Source organism: Pan paniscus, chromosome 11, assembly GCF_029289425.2.
Source record: "Pan paniscus chromosome 11, NHGRI_mPanPan1-v2.0_pri, whole genome shotgun sequence".
NCBI lineage: Eukaryota > Metazoa > Chordata > Mammalia > Primates > Hominidae > Pan > Pan paniscus.
Genome location: NC_073260.2, coordinates 36,179,949 through 36,199,057, shown reverse-complemented (window position 1 = coordinate 36,199,057; position 19,109 = coordinate 36,179,949). Strand labels below are relative to the sequence as shown.

The 19,109-nt window shown below is 37.0% G+C and overlaps 1 long non-coding RNA gene across 1 annotated transcript in view; it reads right to left on the bottom strand.

Annotated features, from left to right (window-relative positions):
• Positions 1 to 5,958: 5,958 nt before the first annotated feature.
• Positions 5,959 to 19,109, bottom strand: part of LOC129398747 (uncharacterized) — a 136,660-nt gene continuing 123,509 nt past the window's right edge. The window contains exon 5 of the long non-coding RNA XR_010109016.1: positions 5,959 to 10,428. This is a non-coding gene — a long non-coding RNA (uncharacterized LOC129398747). The remainder of the gene's footprint in view (positions 10,429 to 19,109) is intronic.

Here is a 19,109-nt window from a genome sequence, read left to right as displayed (position 1 = left end):
GACCAACACAAGAGGTATAATAATAATAAAGTTTGAAATAGTACAAGAATTACCAAGATGTGACACAGAGATGTGAAGTGAGCACATGCTGTTGGAAAAATGGCATGCACAGACTAGCTCCACACAGGGCTCTCAAAAACCTTCAATTTGTAAAAAAACAAACAAACAACAACAACAACAACAAACATTATCTGTGAAGTGAATATTATCAATGAATATTATCAATGAAGTGAAGTGCAGTAAAACTAGGTCTGCTTGTCATGCACTTTCATGCATTGTTAGTAGTGTGTTTCTATGAAACTACCCATGGTGAGCTGAATCTAAGTTGAAGTTATCAGTAAACAAAGTGCATGCTAAGGCAGGCTTTCTGGACCATACTTCTTGTCCCTTTGTAAGCTAGTGCAAGATTTATTCATCAAAATGGTTAAAGGAGGCTTGGCTGTCTGGCCAACAAAAGATTTTAGGAACAATCAGAAACTCAGGGGTGGAACCAATTGCTTCCCCAAAGTACTAATAATATGATTTTACAATCATGTAAGATAATTTAGAAGCTTTTCTGTGTTACTAAAGGCAAGCAGATTTAACTGTTAGAAAGTCATTCCTTATTTTGAGATGGAATCTGTCTCCCTGTCACCATTTCTACATCTTTTCCTCTTAGAAAGTTTCCTAAACTCTAAGTTTTACTACATGCACCCCAAGACCAGCACTGTACATTCCTTGGATATTCTCGTGGGAATATAGGTTTCTGCCTCTTTTGCTCATAGACGTAAGGCTAAATAAAATGATGGTATGCTTTAAGAAAAAAAAAGCAAATTTACTCAGAACAAATATGGTCAATGTTGAAGAGATTTGGAATTGTTCCCAAACAATTTGGATTCCCCTGAGTTCACTGACATTATTGTCAATGTTAAATTACATGGAAAGGAATCTAAAAACTTAATAAAATTTCCCCATTTGGTAGGTATGTCCCTTCCCTTTGCTATTCTTGCAGAAGTGTAAACAAAATACTTCTATGTGCCATCAATGTAAGTCTAGAAGAATCAAACAAGGCTTCACTAAATTCAATGAATTTGTTAATAAATAACAAGTGGTGGTGATTTGGATTATGCCATACACATGGATATCTCGCTTGGAAGGATGATATATTTCATGAAATCAAATATTCCTAGTTTTATACATGAGATCTCAGCAAGAAAAAAAAAAGACTTCTTGGGTACTCTCATATTTCCATTCTTAAATCTTTCTTTGCCCATCTCTGACCTGGATTTGTCTTCCTTTTCCAGGAGCCATACCCTGAAGATGAAGACATTAACCTTCCACTTAGCTGCAATGTCTCCACTGAGACATTATTTAGTATTTCCCATATAGTATTCATTTCCCCTCTATGTAAAGTTCTTACCTGTATCTCCAGTGCTTATTATAACATAATACAGTATACTATAACAATCAAAACCTTGGATAATCATTTCCTCAGTTCTATAGCCACCAGGATTAAGTAGCTTTACTCTCTTTAAAGTTATGGGATTTGCTTCTACATCAGATTTGCCTAGGCTTTAGAACTATTTATTTTAATTTATTATTTTTTAATTTAACTTTTATGTTCAAGTGTACATGTGCAGGCTTATTATACAGATAAACTTGTGTCATGGGGTTTTGTTGTACAGATCATTTCATCACCCAGGTGTTAAGCCTAGTACCCATTAGTTATTTTTCCTGATCTTCCTGCCACCATCCACCCTCTAATAGGCCCCATTTTCTGTTGTTCCTTTCTACGTTCCATATATAATTTTTTTTTTCCAGTCAGATTTAGTTAGATTCGCAAAAACTATTTTGGCCATTTTCTATTTCAAAGCATGTGCACACACGTACACACACAAATAATATTAGAAATACTCAATGCATAGATCTTTTGCTCAGTCCTTTAAACATTTAAAACAATATACAACAGTAAATATTGTATAATTGAAGCTTGTAAAACATAAGCAGGATCTATGTAGTTACCGAATTTTAGTGGCTTAACATCCATACATGTGCAGACAAACAAAGTCATTTCTTACTAACAAAACAATACTGGGAAAGTTACCAGCCTCTGGATTATACATACTCATGCATTCACTCAGGGATCAAGCTTGACAGAGACTGCCATCTTCAATGCATAGATTTCAAGATTAGGCTAGGAATTCACACTGAAGTTGGCAAGAAGGGAAAAGATCATGGAAGAGTTAAGAAGAGTCTCATCATTCAAGGCCTGTAGTTGCTCTACATTATTATTATCTATATTGCATTTCCTATAACTCAGTCATATCATAGTTCTCAGCTGCAAGGAAGATTGAAAATGGGCAGCTATCTAGTAACAACTCTATGCTGTGGAAGGGGGTGCACATATTTCTGATGGCTAGCTCTGTCTGCTACAGTGATCAATCAGCTATTCCTGGGTCATGGTTGAGGCTGAATAAAGTTTGTTATGCTCAAATGTTGTATTGCAAGAACTATTATTATATGTTTGTTCAAAGTGTTTTAAGCTCTCTAAATATTTAAATGCATGTGATGATGCGTAAAATGGTGAAAATGCAAAGGTAATTCCATACTATATCCTGCTATTCCACATAGCATCTCGTTCTAACATATTTTAAATTGACTTAAGCCTGAGTAGCTAACCTGATTAAATCCATGTATGTGCCAGTTGCTTATACAAACTGGTGTATTCTGAATTGCAAAATAAGCAGATGCCTCAAAAATAATATTTTGAATATACACTTTTATCACAAATTGAGAACTTTACCACAAATTAAATAGCCACGTGGTATATTTACTATGGCCAACTTAGTTGTAGTACTAAACCAATTATTTCATTATTTTAAATATATAAAGGTACCCATCTGCAACAAAAACGGTTTTGGTTTAATCCTTTTCAAACTTATTTACCACAACAGATAATTTTATGGCTGCTAATAGGCATAGCTATATGTCGAAGAAATACTTATTTAGATAATTACACGAGAACACATTAACACACAATTATTAATATATTAATACTAATCACACATTTTACCTACTAAAAAGATAATTACGTTAATAAAGTGTTAAACTTGTTCACATGATAAATTAACACTGCATAATGCAAGGTGTTTATTTGTTAACAAATTATTTCAAAGTGTACTTCTTTATTGAAGCAATGTAGGAAAAACTGATAGGAAAATCTCACCTACTATGTAACAAAGATGACAGATTGCCCTATGAATCTGATTTATAAGAACTAACAAAATATGACAACCTTGAGAAAAGGGTAAAAAACAAATTGAAATGCAAGATAATCCAATTTTAGGAGACTTTAGGTCATGCTTTCCTGAAATTCATGGCTTGTGTCCTTCTAAATCTAACACTAGTTAGACATTACAAGGTATTTTTTCTAAGTTAAATGTATACATCAAGTAACAGGTGCAGTGATCTAAGCTTTTTAAAAGTAAGATCTAAAATCCCATGCTATTTCTGTGGAAAAGATAAAGATGTGCGCTATAGCCTATGAGGCTACACAGGAAGGGCATAGTTTTTTCCTTTCTCCTATAGCCATGTTAGTTTATTAAAAAAAAAAAATGAGGGACATGGCTTCCCTTTGACCTTTTCCTTCCTGGGTTCTAAGTCTGTTGTTAAAATGAACCCTTCTGACTATGTGTCTTACATAACATTTTATTCGTAACAACAGTTTTCACACACTTACAGGTTAATCTCAATTGTGATGACTAATGCCTCCTAATTAATCTTACCTTTTGTGGGTGTATCACAATTTACTTAAACAATAAATGGCAATAGATGTAGAATTGGTTTGTTGGCTTGCTCATTTTGTTAATATGAACCATTCTCTGTTGAATATGCTTGCATAAAAACCTTCATGTGGCTGCTTGTTTTGTTTGCATTTTGAGTGTCATTTTTCATTGACTCTGAACCACGAATAATATTAATACCTCTAATTTTGTGTCATCACTGCTCCAAAAATCAATTTTGTGGCAACTTCCACAGAAGCCGTAGTTGATTTACCTTGTTGTCATTAGTTCTTGATTGAAAATTCTGGGTAGATAAAGCCGTGTGATGGGGCTGAGGTCGCAAGCACTACCTGAACTGCCAAATGTTCTGAGAAAGCTTCCATTTTAGCTTCTGTGGGTGGGAACCAGCTCTGCTTTCCACCAAGACTTGTATGATGGGAAATTCCCCAAGTATTCCAAGATAATTTAGATGGTTAATAAAGGAGATGTCATTGAAAAGATATTAAATATTCTGGCCTCAGATAAATTAATGTTTATGTTAACAGGTTTGATTTTTGGAAAGAACGTTTAAATGATTGTATGTTATCAAATTTATCAATTTTAAAAATCATTGATTTTATGTTTGAAAGACTTACCTGTAATCAGAAAAATATTTACCAAAGTTTCTGCTTAGGTATAATTTCATTTTTTAATATATTTTTATTAGACTATCAAAATACTTGAGTTAATGAATATTTTTGCAGCACTTCAGAGTGGTCTTATTAAAGTTGAAGGTTTTGAGTCTTTTCAAAACAGTATAAATCTTTCTTGGAATAAGATTTCAATGTCGAAATAATATCATATATAAAAGATTATGTCCTACTTTGTTTCACTGAACTTCATATCAAAGTATTATTGAATTTCATCAGCAATATGTTATAAATTAAGTACAGAAAGATGTTTATTATTTTATGTGATACAAGAACCCTAAATTAGTTAAAAAGTTCCTTACTACTGTTCATTTAGAATATTACCAATAGTTTATTACTGATTATATATGAGACACTGCTATATTTTGACAGCAGATAATGCATGATACAATTTAATTTTCATGTTATTTGTACTTTACAGTTGAGATGAGAAAATGGAGGCATATAAAATTTAATAACATATCCAAAGTGAATAAAAAATACATGGCCTACTAAAGATTTCAGTTTATCTTTTTCTCTATATATATATGTATATACACACACACATACACATAAACATATTTATACATATAAACATATATATAATAATCTGTTTTGTTCTCTATTAAAATTCTTGTTCTCCATTTAAATTATTTTTTAAAATTTGTTAGTACATGTTGCCAATATACTTCCAGTAAAGTAGTGCGGTTTGTGTTCATTAAGATGAAACTGCTCAATATGTCCCTCTTCTTCCTTATTGATATTAATTATGAAAGTTTTTATTCTTGGTAATTTAAAACTCCAAATAACGTTTTTCTCCATTTCATTTTAACATCTCTTAAACTACTAGATTTAAACATATGAAATTAAGGCCGGGCGTGGTGGCTCACACCTGTAATCCCAGCACTTTGGGACACCAAGGTGGGCAAATCACCTGAGGTCAGGAGTTCAAGACCAGCCTGACCAAGGTGGAGAAACCCTGTCTCTACTAAAAATACAAAATTAGCCAGGCTTGGTGGCACATGACTGTAATCCCAGCTACTCGAGAAGCTGAGGCAGGAGAATCACTTGAACCCGGGAGGCGGAGGTTGTGGTGAGCAGAGATCGTGCCATTGCACTCCAGCCTGGGCAACAAGAGTGAAACTCTGTCTCAAAAAAAAACAAAACAAAAAACACATGAAATTGCCAATATAGACTAATTTGACTTACAATGTTGGCAATTTTATATGATTCAATAATTTTTTCAGTTTTTCATATTTTAAAATCTCCTGTGACTTTTCCACTAAAGTTATTTTTTTGATACTGTCTTAGTATTTTTCTTATCAGCTTGTATGAGCTCTGCACATCCAAGTACAATAACTCTGTTGAGCTAATAAATAATTTGATGAGCAGAAACAGGAATTACAACATAGCACATAATACTAAAATTGTCAATGTAACAGATTAATGTTTTGAAGTAATTTTCATACTATCTAGAGATGGGTGGATGAGCAGATAGATGAAAGAACACTCACGAGACCATAGGCAGGTGAAATGTAGTTTTATTCAGCAGCTCTCCCATCAGCATCTCACTCACACTAGTTCTCTCACACTGTCCACCTTGTCTCAGCTGCTTAGTCTGGCAGCTCCCACACACAGCTGCCTGGCAGGCTCTCCCTTGCCTTCAGGGTCAGCAGCTTAACTCTTTCTCTCGTTGGGACCGAGTGAGCTGAGCTGTGTCCTGGCTCCCTGTCTTCTGCACAGACGGACAACTCTGACTCTCTCTTTCTCTGGGCATAAGCGTGCCTGTACAATGTCAGCAGGGCAAATTATACCTTTTACAGACAATATTTGCGTAGAGCCAAATGACGAGTCTTCTCATGCCATGGCTACATGGCTGTGTTTACATTATACATGGAATTGTGCACCTGCTTTCCAAACTTGCTGAGTCACTCTGGCCCAGATGTCTGCCTCAGCCTATTCCTTGACCAAAGCACAACCATGTTCCTTACACTTATATTAATACTAACATTAAAAGTTGATTACAAATGATACATGTTTTTATTAGGCTTTGAAAAACACCCTCAAAGGAATTAGCTAGATTCTGTTTAATTACTGAGCAAGAAATAGCTGACAAAGTTAAAAAGTCAACAAACCTTTTAATTAAACCCATTGGTTAAACAGGGAATCCCCAATGTATTTAGTCCCCTTTAATCTTGACATCTGTTACATAGCTCTCAGCTACCAATTATTGCTGTAATTTGTGCCATTACTTATCATAGTGCGTATACATACACAAATGTGTGTATGTATGTATACACATAGTGCTTTTTGGCAATAAATTAATTCATGTGCCATAGTTTGCTATTTAAAGCCACCCTGTCTGCCCCTAGTCACTACCCACCAACATGTTTGCTGTTGCTAATGTACACAATATGATTCAAGTAAATGTATAAATGAATTACAACTATTTTAAATATACTATGTCAGAATATCCTCTTGATTTTCTAAGGTATCCATACATAATCCTATCTTACAGGGATTTCAAAAAGAGAAATCAAATGATTGATTATCTCAAACTATTAAGAGCCCACAGTTCACAGTTACAAAGAGCCAAATTCACTTCTAAGCTCTTCTGACATCAATATGTTCATAATATTTTTGAATTCTTACTAGATATCAAGTCCTCTATAAATGTTGTGGTAGACAGAATAATCCTCCTTCTCACCGGCAAGATGTCCACATCCCAGTCCCTGGAACATATGAATATATGTTATAGCCTATGGCAAAAGGGACATTGCAGATGTTATTAAGATTGCAGGCCTTGAGATGGGAAGATTTTTCTTGACTACCAGGTGGGCCCAATGTAATCACATAAGTGATTAGAGTGATAAGAAGGACTCAATCCACCATTGATGGTTTTGAAGATGGAGAAAGGAAGCCACCTGCCTGCCAAGGAATGCAGGCAGACCCAACAAGCTTTAAGAGGCAAAAAAACTAGATTATCCCCTAAACCCTCCAAAATGGTTCTACCAACACTTGATTTTACTGCCTGTTGAACTTGATGTTAGCCCAGTGCAATCTATGTTAAACTTTTAACCAAAAGAACTGTAAGATAATAAATTTTTGTTTTAAGTCACTAAGTTTGTGGTAATCTGTTACAGAAGCAACCGAAAATTAATACAATGACTTATGCCATTTAGTTCTCAAAAAACATCAGGTAGCATTATTATACTTACTTTACAATAGAGAAAAATGAGTCTTCAAATGATTAAGTGAACTAAAGTCACCTGGTTAGTGAGATATAAAGCAGAAGTTAAACTCCACATTTCTCTCTGAATAAAAATGACAATTTTAAATCAGGTTTAGCCTAAAGCTGCCTCCTTACATATTTTAAGTTTGGCCTAAAGGTTTTTCTGTACATTGTGAACCATAACAAGTTGAGGTGTAAACAGACATAGCCTACACTTGTGCCAATCACTGAGTTTTGGCTAATCAAATGTAGCCAACTGTTCAAACTGTGTTCAAATAAGGCAATCACCAAGCTGTAACCAATCCAGTTGTTTCTGCACCTGAATTTCTTTTTCTGTACCTCACTTTGCTTTTTCTGTTCATAAGTTTTCTTTCACCCCATGGCTGTGCTGGAGTCTCTGAGCTTACTATGGCTCAGAAGTCTGCCCAATTCGCAAATTGTTCATTGCTCAATTAAACTCCTTTAAATTTAATTCAGTTGAAGTTTTTTTCATCAACAATTTATGAGACACATTTTAAAACAATATGCATGGGATAAAGTTTTAGAAGGAAAGATTAAATAGGAATCTGGCAGAGATTTATAATTATATTAGATGTCTGAGAAATTTCCAGAATTAAGAAAATATACAAGTTCTTAATTAAAACAACATGCCAATTCTTAAGTAGAATAAGAAAACACACATTCAGTTAGACACATCATAATAAAACTATTTTTAAAAGCAGAAATTTACTAAAAAATTGTAGATGTCATAAAGGAATTTTTAGTAAATAGATAATAGACTTATCAGCAACAACAAAACAAGAAAGTATTAAACTTAATTGTCTAAATAATTGAAGAGAGAAAACCAAACCAAACTAAAACAAAACAAAAACAACCCCAGGGGCTTAGAACTCTTAATCCAGCTAAAGTATCATTCAAGATTAAGAGCAAAATAAAGATAATTACAGTTAAAGACAAATAATAATTTTGTGGTTGAAAATAAGCTGATATTAAGATACAAGCAAAAGGACACAGGATACAGGAAGAGAATATTAATAGTCGAAGCACTTAAGATTTTTGTACTCTACTGAGATTAGAGCTGATGATTATCACTATATATAGCATTCGTGCATTTTTGCTTGTTTGTTTGCTTTTTATAACTTAAGGTAACTTCTAAGTACAGAAACATCCTGTGAACTTCCAGACTAGGGATGTAAATGTAAAAGGCTTAGTGGGAGGGAGAATTAAGTAATATCCTTGCATCAATGCAGTAGAGAAATGAAAATAAAAGTAAAGAAACAAAAAGAATAAGAACACTTAACAAATAAAAATTCAAAGTAATTTGCTAAACTCAAAATTATGTGAAGGTGCTAGAGAAAGATTAATTAGACCTCCTGTGTCTAAGTGAGAGGTGACAGCGTGCTGGCAGCCCTCACAGCCCTGGCTCACTCTAGGGGCCTCCTCTGCCTGGGCTCCCATTTTGGTGGCACTTGAGGAGCCCTTCAGCCCACCACTGCACTGTGGGGGCCCCTTTTTGGGCTGGCCAAGGCCGGAGCTGGCTCCTTCAGCTTACAGGGAGGTGTGGAGGGAGAGGCACGAGCGGGAACTGGGCTGCACGCGGGGCTTGCGGGCCAGCTGGAGTTCCGCGTTGGCGTGGACTTGGCAGGCCCCACATTCGGAACGGCCCGCCGGCCCGGGCAATGAGGGGCTTAGCACCCCGGCCAGTGGCTGCGGAGTGTGTGTTGGGTCCCCCAGCAGTGCCAGCCCACCGGTGCAGCACTCGATTTCTCGCGGGGCCTTAGCTGCCTCCCTGCGGGGCAGGGCTCGGGACCTGCCTGAGCCTCCCCCTTCTCCGTGGGCTCCTGTGTGGCCTGAGCCTCCCAGACGACCTCCGCCCCCTGCTCCAGGGCACCCAGTCTCATCGATCACCCAAGGGCTGAGGAGTGCAGGTGCACGCACGGGACTGGCAGGCAGCTCCACCTGCCACCAGGGTGCGGAATCCACTGGGTGAAGCCAGCTGGGCTCCTGAGTCTGGTGGGGACTTGGAGAACCTTTATGTCTAGCTAAGGGATTATAAATACACCAATCAGCACCCTGTGTCTAGCTCAAGGTTGTGAATGCACCAATCGCTACTCTGTATCTAGCTACTCTGGTGGGGACTTGGAGAACCTTTGTGTGAACACTCCCTATCTAGCTAATCTAGTGGGGAAGTGGAGAACTTTTGCGTCCAGCTCAGGGATTGGAAACGCGCCAATCAGCACCCTGTCAAAACAGACCACTGGGCTCTCTGTAAAATGGACCAATCAGCAGGATGTCAGTGGGACCAGATAAGAGAATAAAAGCAGGCTGCGGGAGCCAGCAGTGGCAACCCGCTCGGGTCCCCTTCCACACTGTGGAAGCTTTGTTCTTTCGCTCTTTGCAATAAATCTTGCTGCTGCTCACTCTTTGGGTCCACACTGCCTTTATGAGCTGTAACACTCACCACGAAGGTCTGCAGCTTCACTCCTGAAGCTAGGGAGACCACGAACCCACCGGGAGGAATGAAGAACTCCAGACGCACCGCCTTAAGAGCTGTAACACTCACTGCGAAGGTCCGCATCTTCACTCCTGAGACAGCTAGACCATGAACCCCACCAGAAGGAAGAAACTCCAAACACATCCGAACATCAGAAGGAACAAACTCCGGACACGCCGCCTTTAAGAACTGTAACACTCACCGCAAGGGTCCGTGGCTTCATTCTTGAAGTCAGTGAGACCAAGAACCCACCAATTCTGGACACATAAGCAGCTAAAAATGAGGTATAAAATACAAATTACTATTACAAGTTGAGATTAAAATAAATGATACGTAATATCCATGTTTAGAAAAGCAAGATAAGGCCTGGTGCAGTGCCCAGGTTGGTTTACAATTCAAATGTATTTTTCACATACCCCTGGGAGATATTAAAGAAGTATATGTAAAATTATTCCCCCACATTGGCTACGTAAATGACATTCAAGATTAACTAATGATGAATATTCACTCCAAAAGTATTAAACCTATGAAGGAAGAATGAACCATTGTGTTAAGTTATGCCACGTTCCGCTCCTTCCTGAAAATAAGAGAATCTACACTTTCCTGCCTCCTTCTAATTAGGCAGTACCATTGTCGAGATCTGCTAATTGAAGAGAGACTGTAGCACTTCTGACATGAGCCAGAAAAAAGCACTTGTTAATTTTCTAGTCTCTCTTCCCCACAAGCCAAAACAAATTTAGAAGATTGCCACGTTGCTGCAAGTAGGACAACTCTGGTAAGTAGCCTGTACCCCAGATAGACTATCTTGAGTAAAAAACAGTGAAGAAGCATTTTTTTTTAATGTGGTAACTGGTAAACATTTTCCAGAATTGATAACAGATTGAAACTCCTTAACAAATTACAAGCAGAAAAAATAGTCAACACAAGAGTCAAACGGTAAAGTATTTGAACAATTTATTCTGAGCCAAATATGAGTTACCAAGGCCAGAAACACAATCTCCAGAGGTTTTGAGAACATGTGCCTGAGGTGGTTGGGTTACAGCTTGATTTTATACATTTTGGAGAGAAAGAAGTTACACGCTGATACATAAAGCAATACATGTAAGAAGTGAAAGGTTCTTGTACGAGTTTGAACCCTGGGAGCACGCCAAGAGACAACACAAGGCAGTGTGGAGCAACATGCCGTTTTAATGAGCGCCTGGGTGCAGGCCGGCTGAAGCCTAAAATGGCATCAGCCCCAACTGAGGATGGGACAGGGGTTTTATAGTCCTCTGTAAACAGGAAGTGTTGCAGTCTGACGTGACTACTATGTCGTACCCGGACTGCCTCTTTCTCGAACTTCAGGGGTATGTCTTCCAGCCAGGGTATGTGTTTTCCTGCCGGCTCTCTTCCTGCTTCTGCTATCCTGCTGGTTTTGCTGCTGATGCAAGTGGCCTTGAGCCTTGGGACTGGGCCTGAGGAGGGAGGAGTTATTCATCCGTTCGAGCTTTCAGGCCCTGGGAGAATCTGATCAAGAAGTACATTGCTTTGGCCTGGACAGGTGGGACATCTCAAAGAAGGGGCTTTCAGGTCATAGGTGGATTTAAACATTTCTTGATACTTGCACATGCATGTTTATAGCAGCACAATTTGCAATTGCAAAAATGTGGAACCAGCCCAAATGCCCATCAATCAACAATTGGATAAAGAAAATGTGATATATATTGGAGACTATTATTCTAAGTGAATTAACTCAGAAATGGAAAACCAAGCATCATATGTTCTCACTCATATGTGGGAGCTAAGCTATGAGGACACAAAGGTGTAAGAATGATACACTGGACTTTGGGTACTTAGGGGAGAGGGTGAGAGGTGGTAAGGGATAAAAGACCACACACTGGGTACAGTGTACACTGTTCGGGTGATGGGTGCACCAAAATCCCAGAAATCACCACTGAAGACCTTATTTATGTAACCAAACACCACCTGTTCCCAAAAAACGTATTGGAAAAAATATAGAGGAGTGAAGGCCTTCTGGCAAGGTTCTCCTTAACCCACAATGTGTTTTAAGAGGAGTGAACCAATGTTCTGTTTCTGACTGATTATGAGGCAGTATATGTACATTAAATTTTCTCACCTGCATCAGCCTTCATCTTTATGTTTCAAAGTATAAGCCATCCATGTATAAGGCTGTCTGCAAAATCCTTCACTAATAAAACTAAACCCCATAAGTATGTATAAGAGATCCCCTTTTCACTTCTATCATTCATAGAGGCATAAGCAAGGGAAAAAAATTCAAAGATAAGAGTCTCATGATAGTAGAGAAGTCTTGATCTGTGATTTTGGGAAAAGCACATCAAGGATATCATTTTCTTCTGGGGAGAAACTTTCCTAGTTAGCTTTACTTTAAGGATTCCAATCAGTGTACAGTTACAAGAACGTGGAGGGACCCTTCTGAGTTATGAGACTATGAACCCAAAGTTTAAGTTCCCAAAGTTTTGCTGTAGTGTGGATGGCAAGGATAGTCTTTCTCTGATGTTCTCAGCAGATCCAATCTTCAGGTTCTAGATTGTGAAGAGGTTGATTGTCCTCAGTGAACCATAAAAAGCTTTCTTTACACCGTGAAAATACACTGTGGCATAATAATCTACTATTATAACATCAGCCCTCTTGTATGGGAAGCTTTTCTACAATCAGAAAACATGGATTGAAAGTAACAATTGGATGAAATCCCTTTATAAATGTTTAAATGGCCCATCAGGTAGCCAAATGTACCTGAAGTTTTGATTGTCTTCCCAGGAATATGGATTTAACAAACCAAACGTTGGCTATAAACTATTTTAGCAATTTGGTAGCCACCACAAAATATATACATTTAATTTGGATCATTTTATCTTCTCCATGAGTCATGGAATGCAGAACTTTTTTTTTTTTTGAGATGGAGTCTCGCTCTATCGCCCAAGCTGGAGTGCAGTGGCGCGATCTCAGCTCACTGCAAACTCTGCCTCCCAGGTTCATGCCATTCTCCTGCTTCAGCCTCCTGAGTAGCTGGGACTACAGGCACCCACCACCGCGCCCAGCTAATTTTTTGTATGGGGTTTCACCGTGTTAGCCAGGATGATCTCGATCTCCTGACCACATGATCCACCCGCCTTGGCCTCCCAAAGTGCTGGGATTATAGGCGTGAGCCACCACCCCCGGCCAGAATGCAGAACTTTTAATAACAAAAGCTTTAAAGCCTCAGGAAGGACAAGGCTGCAACTGTTCTGGTTCCCCATGAGTCCATGCGTAACATTGGACTTATGTCCTCTTGAATGCCTGTTGTTTCCCAAATTTAAGTGCATAGCACTGATAACTAACGGGTTATCATAGGTAATTTGACATAGACCATGTATCAGCTGATTTAAAAATGAAAATCTGGCAAAGTACTTTCTTGGTATTCAATTTATTCTTGTTCTGCTTAGGTTAGCAGTTTTATAAACCAGTTTTTGTTAAAGTTTCAGGAATTCTTAGCCAGTCCAAATGATATAAACTTAAAGTTATTAGAAAGCTGTATTCAAGAATGCTTTTCAGGGTCCTTTCCATCCTTTCATGAACCTCCTAAGACACCATATTCTAGGATTTTGCATGCTAGTGAACTTTTCAGAAACTATATCAGCATTATGCAATTAACCATGGAAATGACTTTAAATAGTCATAAAGACACAATTGACAAGGAAATTTGGTTATTTCTGTGGTTGGCAATAATCTAATAACCTTAATTATGATTGATAGCATATACTCAGACATTAGAATTTTAGAAATCCCATACAATTTTGGAGCATATATTAATATTATTCACTAAAATATAACCTGAAGAAGATTAAACATTATTTTTATTTTGACTATTCCATGCAACTAAGCATGTCACATAATCCTGTTTGCATCTCTTTTGGATGCTCCAGGTGCCCTCTGTAGCATCCAAAAGTTAGGGGTTAGAAAAGACAATTTTAAAGCTGAAATTTGATTTTTGGGGAGCCTATCGAGTATGTTAAAGGCCTATAACCCTTGCTATTATGCTTAACCAATTTGACCATGAGGTGAGATTCTCATAAACCCTTTATAGTCCTTTACTAATGTTTGTTAAAGAGCAGATCAGTGCTTTAAGAGAGTAGAATGATTGTTACCAGAGGCTAGGAAGGATTGGGGGTGGGAATGAAGGGAAGCTGGTTAATGGGTACAAACATACAGTTAGATAGAAGAAACAAGAAGTAAGTGTCTGATAGCATGTACAGTTGGGGTCCCCAACCCCTGGACTGGTACTGGTCCCTTGCCTGTTAGGAAATGGGCTTTGCAGCAGAACATGAGCAGCTGCAACTGAGCAAAGCTTCATCTGTATTTACAGCCGCTCCACATCACTCACATTACCACCTGAGCTCTGGTTCCTGTCAGATTAGTGGTAGCATTAGATTTTCATAGGAGCGTGAAACCTATTGTGAATTGCACATGAGAGAGATCTAGGTTGCGCATTATGAGAATCTAATGCCCGATGATTTGCCACTGTCTCCCATCACCCCCAGGTGGAACTATCTACTTTCAGGAAAATAAGTTGAGGGCTCCCACTGATTCTACATTATGGTGAGTTGTATAATTATTTCATTATATTATATATATATTGCAATGTAATAATAAAAGAGATAAAGTGCACAATAAATGAAATGCACTTGAATCATCCTGAAACCATCCTCCCCACCCCATCCGTGGCAGCATTTTCTTCCACGAAACTGGTTCCTGGTGCCAAAAAGATTGGAGACTGATGTACAGCATGGTGAATATAGTTAATGATACAGTGTTATATACTTGAAATTTGCTAAGATTGCAGATCTGAAGTATCTTCGCCACCTCACCCATACAAATGATAGTTATGTGAGATGATGGATGTGTTAATTAACTTGATTGTGGTGATCATTTTACAATATATACAAATTATCAAATCATCACATTGTGTAACTGAACAATCTAGCCTGAAAATGCATTTTAAAACTTTTCTTTTCCTTTTTTCTGTTTTTTTCTCTAGTCTCAAGATACAACATTGAAACCAGCTAGAGAAACCTTTTTTTTATTCTTAAAATATAGCCTTGAAATGTACTTTCTTTCAAATACCATGTCCTTCCCTTTATTATACACTCCCTTACACCATACACATTTATCTAACTGTATGCTTGTTTCTAATTGTGTCCTTACATGGAAGTTTCAGTGGCTAATCTTGAAACAGACCTTCAGGCATAGAGAACTAGCTGAAAAATTTCAGAGACACCTCAAGGCAGTTAGTCAACAACTTGGACATCGTTGAGATGACACCAGCCCATGATCCAGGTGGACCACAGCTTGAGATAGCCACTGGAATAAGACACACAGACCTTATACTCAGCACCCTTCCTGCATGTTTCCCATTCCAAGTTTCCCCTTTTAAGCCCCTTGCCCCAGCCTAAAGTTTGAAGTGCTTACTTTGGAAGTGAATCCAGCCACTTAACCATTGCTAGTTATGGTAAATAAAGCTACTTTCTTTCTACCATATTTTGCTCTTGTTATTGGGTTCTGCACAGCTAGAGTTTGGTTACAGTTGTACACTTTCAATATTAAAACTTTTTTCTGTCAATTATACCTCAATAAGGCTGGAAAAAGGAAAAATGAAAGAATTAGCTGTAGACTGAAATATTATATTTGCAAATTAGTTATTCAAAGAATGACAACTCATAACTATTCCATAAAATACTCTCAAAACTAAATAATAAGTAAACAAGTAGCCCCACAAAAAATGGGTGAAATACCTGAAGTAATACATCACCAAAAGAGATATGTGGATAGCAAATACGCATATGATGAGATGCTCAATACCATTATTAATTAGGATAGGCAAATTAAAACTATGAGATATCTCCACACACACATTTGGAAACGCTGTATTCAAAAGCACAAGCAGTATCAGATGTTGGCAAATGTGGAACAATAGGACTTCTCATATATTGCTTGTAGAAATGCAAAATGCTATAATCAATATTGAAGTTTCTTATAAAGTTAAACTTATACCTAACCTATGACCCACCAATTCCACTTGTATTTGCTCCAGCGAAAAGAAACAATGGTTCACACAAAAATCGATACCAGGATGTTTATAGCAGGATTTTTTTCGCTGTAATTACTACACACTGGAAACAACCAGATGTCTTTCAAATGGTGAATACCTAAACAAAATGCATACATCCATAAATTGGATACTACATAGCAAGAAACAATAATGAGTTCTTTGTTCTCACAGCAATGTGGGTGAGTTATAAATGCATTTGACTAAGTGAAAAAGGCCAGACCCAAAGGCCACATATGCATGATTCAATTTATATGACATTCTGGAAAAGATAAAGCTATAGGAAAGAACATCACATCAGTTAATTTTCATGGGTTAGGATTGGGGAAGTGGTTGACTGCAAAAAAAGACAGCAAGAGGAAATTTTTCTGGTGATAGAATAGTTCTATATAATATTGTGTATATATAGATACACAATTCTGTGCATCTATATATAATACCATAAAGAGTGATTTCTACCATATGTAATTTTAATAAATAGCCAAGACAGAATGCAGAATGAATCTAACTATATTAACAGTGAGTAATATTACCTCATTTAAGGAGGTAGAAAAAGAACAAACAAATTAAAGTCTGAGAGAATAACATTGTAAAACACTGTTTGACCAGATATCATCAGCTAATAAACAAAAGAAATAGACACGAGCATGGTACTCTAGTTGGTAAACGTTTTCTCTCAAGAGCATGAAACAGCAACTCTGAACTACTTTACTAGTATCAGCATATATATTGTAGATAATGAAAGCCATGTTTCTCTAATGTAAGTTAGAAATAATCAAAGAGAGAATGACATAATAAACTCTGTAGCGTTGGGTTAGATTTAGAGTTATCAGTATGATTTCAATTAAAAATATATACATACAAAAAGTATACAAAAATATGTATAACTCGGTTACTTTACATAAATACATTTCCTGTCTCTGTCTGATGAGAGTTCACGGAAGCAGTGATACCCTAGCAGCAACTAATAAAACTAGAGCACAGATCTGAGTGTTTAAATATCATTACCTAATGAAAGGAACCAAGGCTCAATGGAGAAGTAGTTGGTTCCAGGACTGGGGTAAGAAAAATACAAGTTAACCCTGGAATTTCATGTGGTTCCAGGAGGTAAATAAGTGACAAAATTTTAAAAGAGAGGAGAAAAAAAATGAAAAAAAGATGAGACATGTCAAAATGAGGTTCAGGAGATCAGTAGGACTTGTTTTCTGAGAACCAGTCACCAGACCCCACTGAACAAAACAGAAGCTGATGAGAACAGGATGCAGCAAAGAAATCAGCCCAAACCAGCTAAAACCAAGATGCCAATGAAAGCAGCTTCTGGTTACCCTCACTGCTTATTTCATACTAATTATAATGCATTTGGATGCTAAAAGACACTCCCACTACAAACATGACAATTAACAAATGCCATGACAACCCCCAGAAGTTACCTTATATAGTTTAAAAGAAGAAGGACCTTTGGTTCCAAGAACCCTTTGCCCCCTTTTCAGAACATTCATGAATAATCCACCCCTTATCTAGCATATAATCAAGGAACAGTTCTCTAAAAATAGCTAGCCAGCAATTCACGAGGGCTGCTGCTGCTGCTGCTACTACTCTCTCTATGGAGCAGCCATATTCCTGTACTCAGTTGCTTTAAAATAAACTTGCTTTCCCTTTGCTCTGTTGGCTCACTTATGTTCTTTCTTGGACAAAGCCAAGAACCATCCTGGCCTAAGCCCCGATTTTAGGCCTCACCTGCATCAAAAAGACATAGAAGCCAATCTGAAAGAGCTCCTGTGACCAAAGCTAACAGAGTTTGAGCAATTAAATTAATAATTATAGTTTTATATTATAACCCAGATAATAAAGTAAATATTAATGAGTTCATAGTAATATAAATAAATAAATAAATAAGTAAACTGGGCAGGAGAGACAACTCTTTCTTACACAAGAATTCCAATTAATACATTTCTAAAAATGAGGGAGATAGAAAATAATCATTAGAATGCCATATAATAATCATTGTAGGCAAAAAATTGTGAGCAAAAGTACACAAATAAATAACATATTTGTACAATCTCAAATTTTTTGCCCCTATTTATTATAGTAACTGTACTATGAAGAAACCTAGTAGATATCACTGTAATCAAGGGATCAAGGTTCATATCACTCTAATGAGCCATACTAACATCATTGAACTGTTGACATAATCCACTCATTCAGCAAAGCCTATTGCCTCTTTGGTATTTTTCCCCCAAATCCAAATCTTTAATATAATTATGACAAAATATCAGAGAGACTTCAGATCCAAATTGAGAGACATTCTACAAAATACTTGCAAAATTGTCAAGATCATGAGGGACAAACAAAAACTATTGAACTGTCTCAAACCAGAGACAACTAAGAAGTCAGGACAACTAAATGCAATGTAGGCTTCTGGATTGGATCCTCAAGGACAAAAAGGACATTAGTTGAAATATGCTGAAATATAAATTGTTTGAAGTTTGCTTATTAGTATTTTACCACTTTAGTTCAGTTAATATTATTTTACCAATGCTAATATTATTGTACCAATTATCTTAGTTTTTATAATAGTATCATGACTATACACAAAATTGATATTGCAAGCTGGGTGAAGCATCTACAAAACTCCGTTATTAACTTTGCTACTCCTTTGTACATCTGAAATTATTTCTATAAACTATCAAAAACCCAAATTGAAACAAAAAAAAAGCAAAACAACATTTTTTTGAAGTATTATATGGTTAAAAGAACAGACAAGACTAAAGAGAATTGTGCCAAAAGTAATGCATAAGGGAACAATGAAAACAGATGTACAACATAACATCAAGATTTAGAGATATCACAG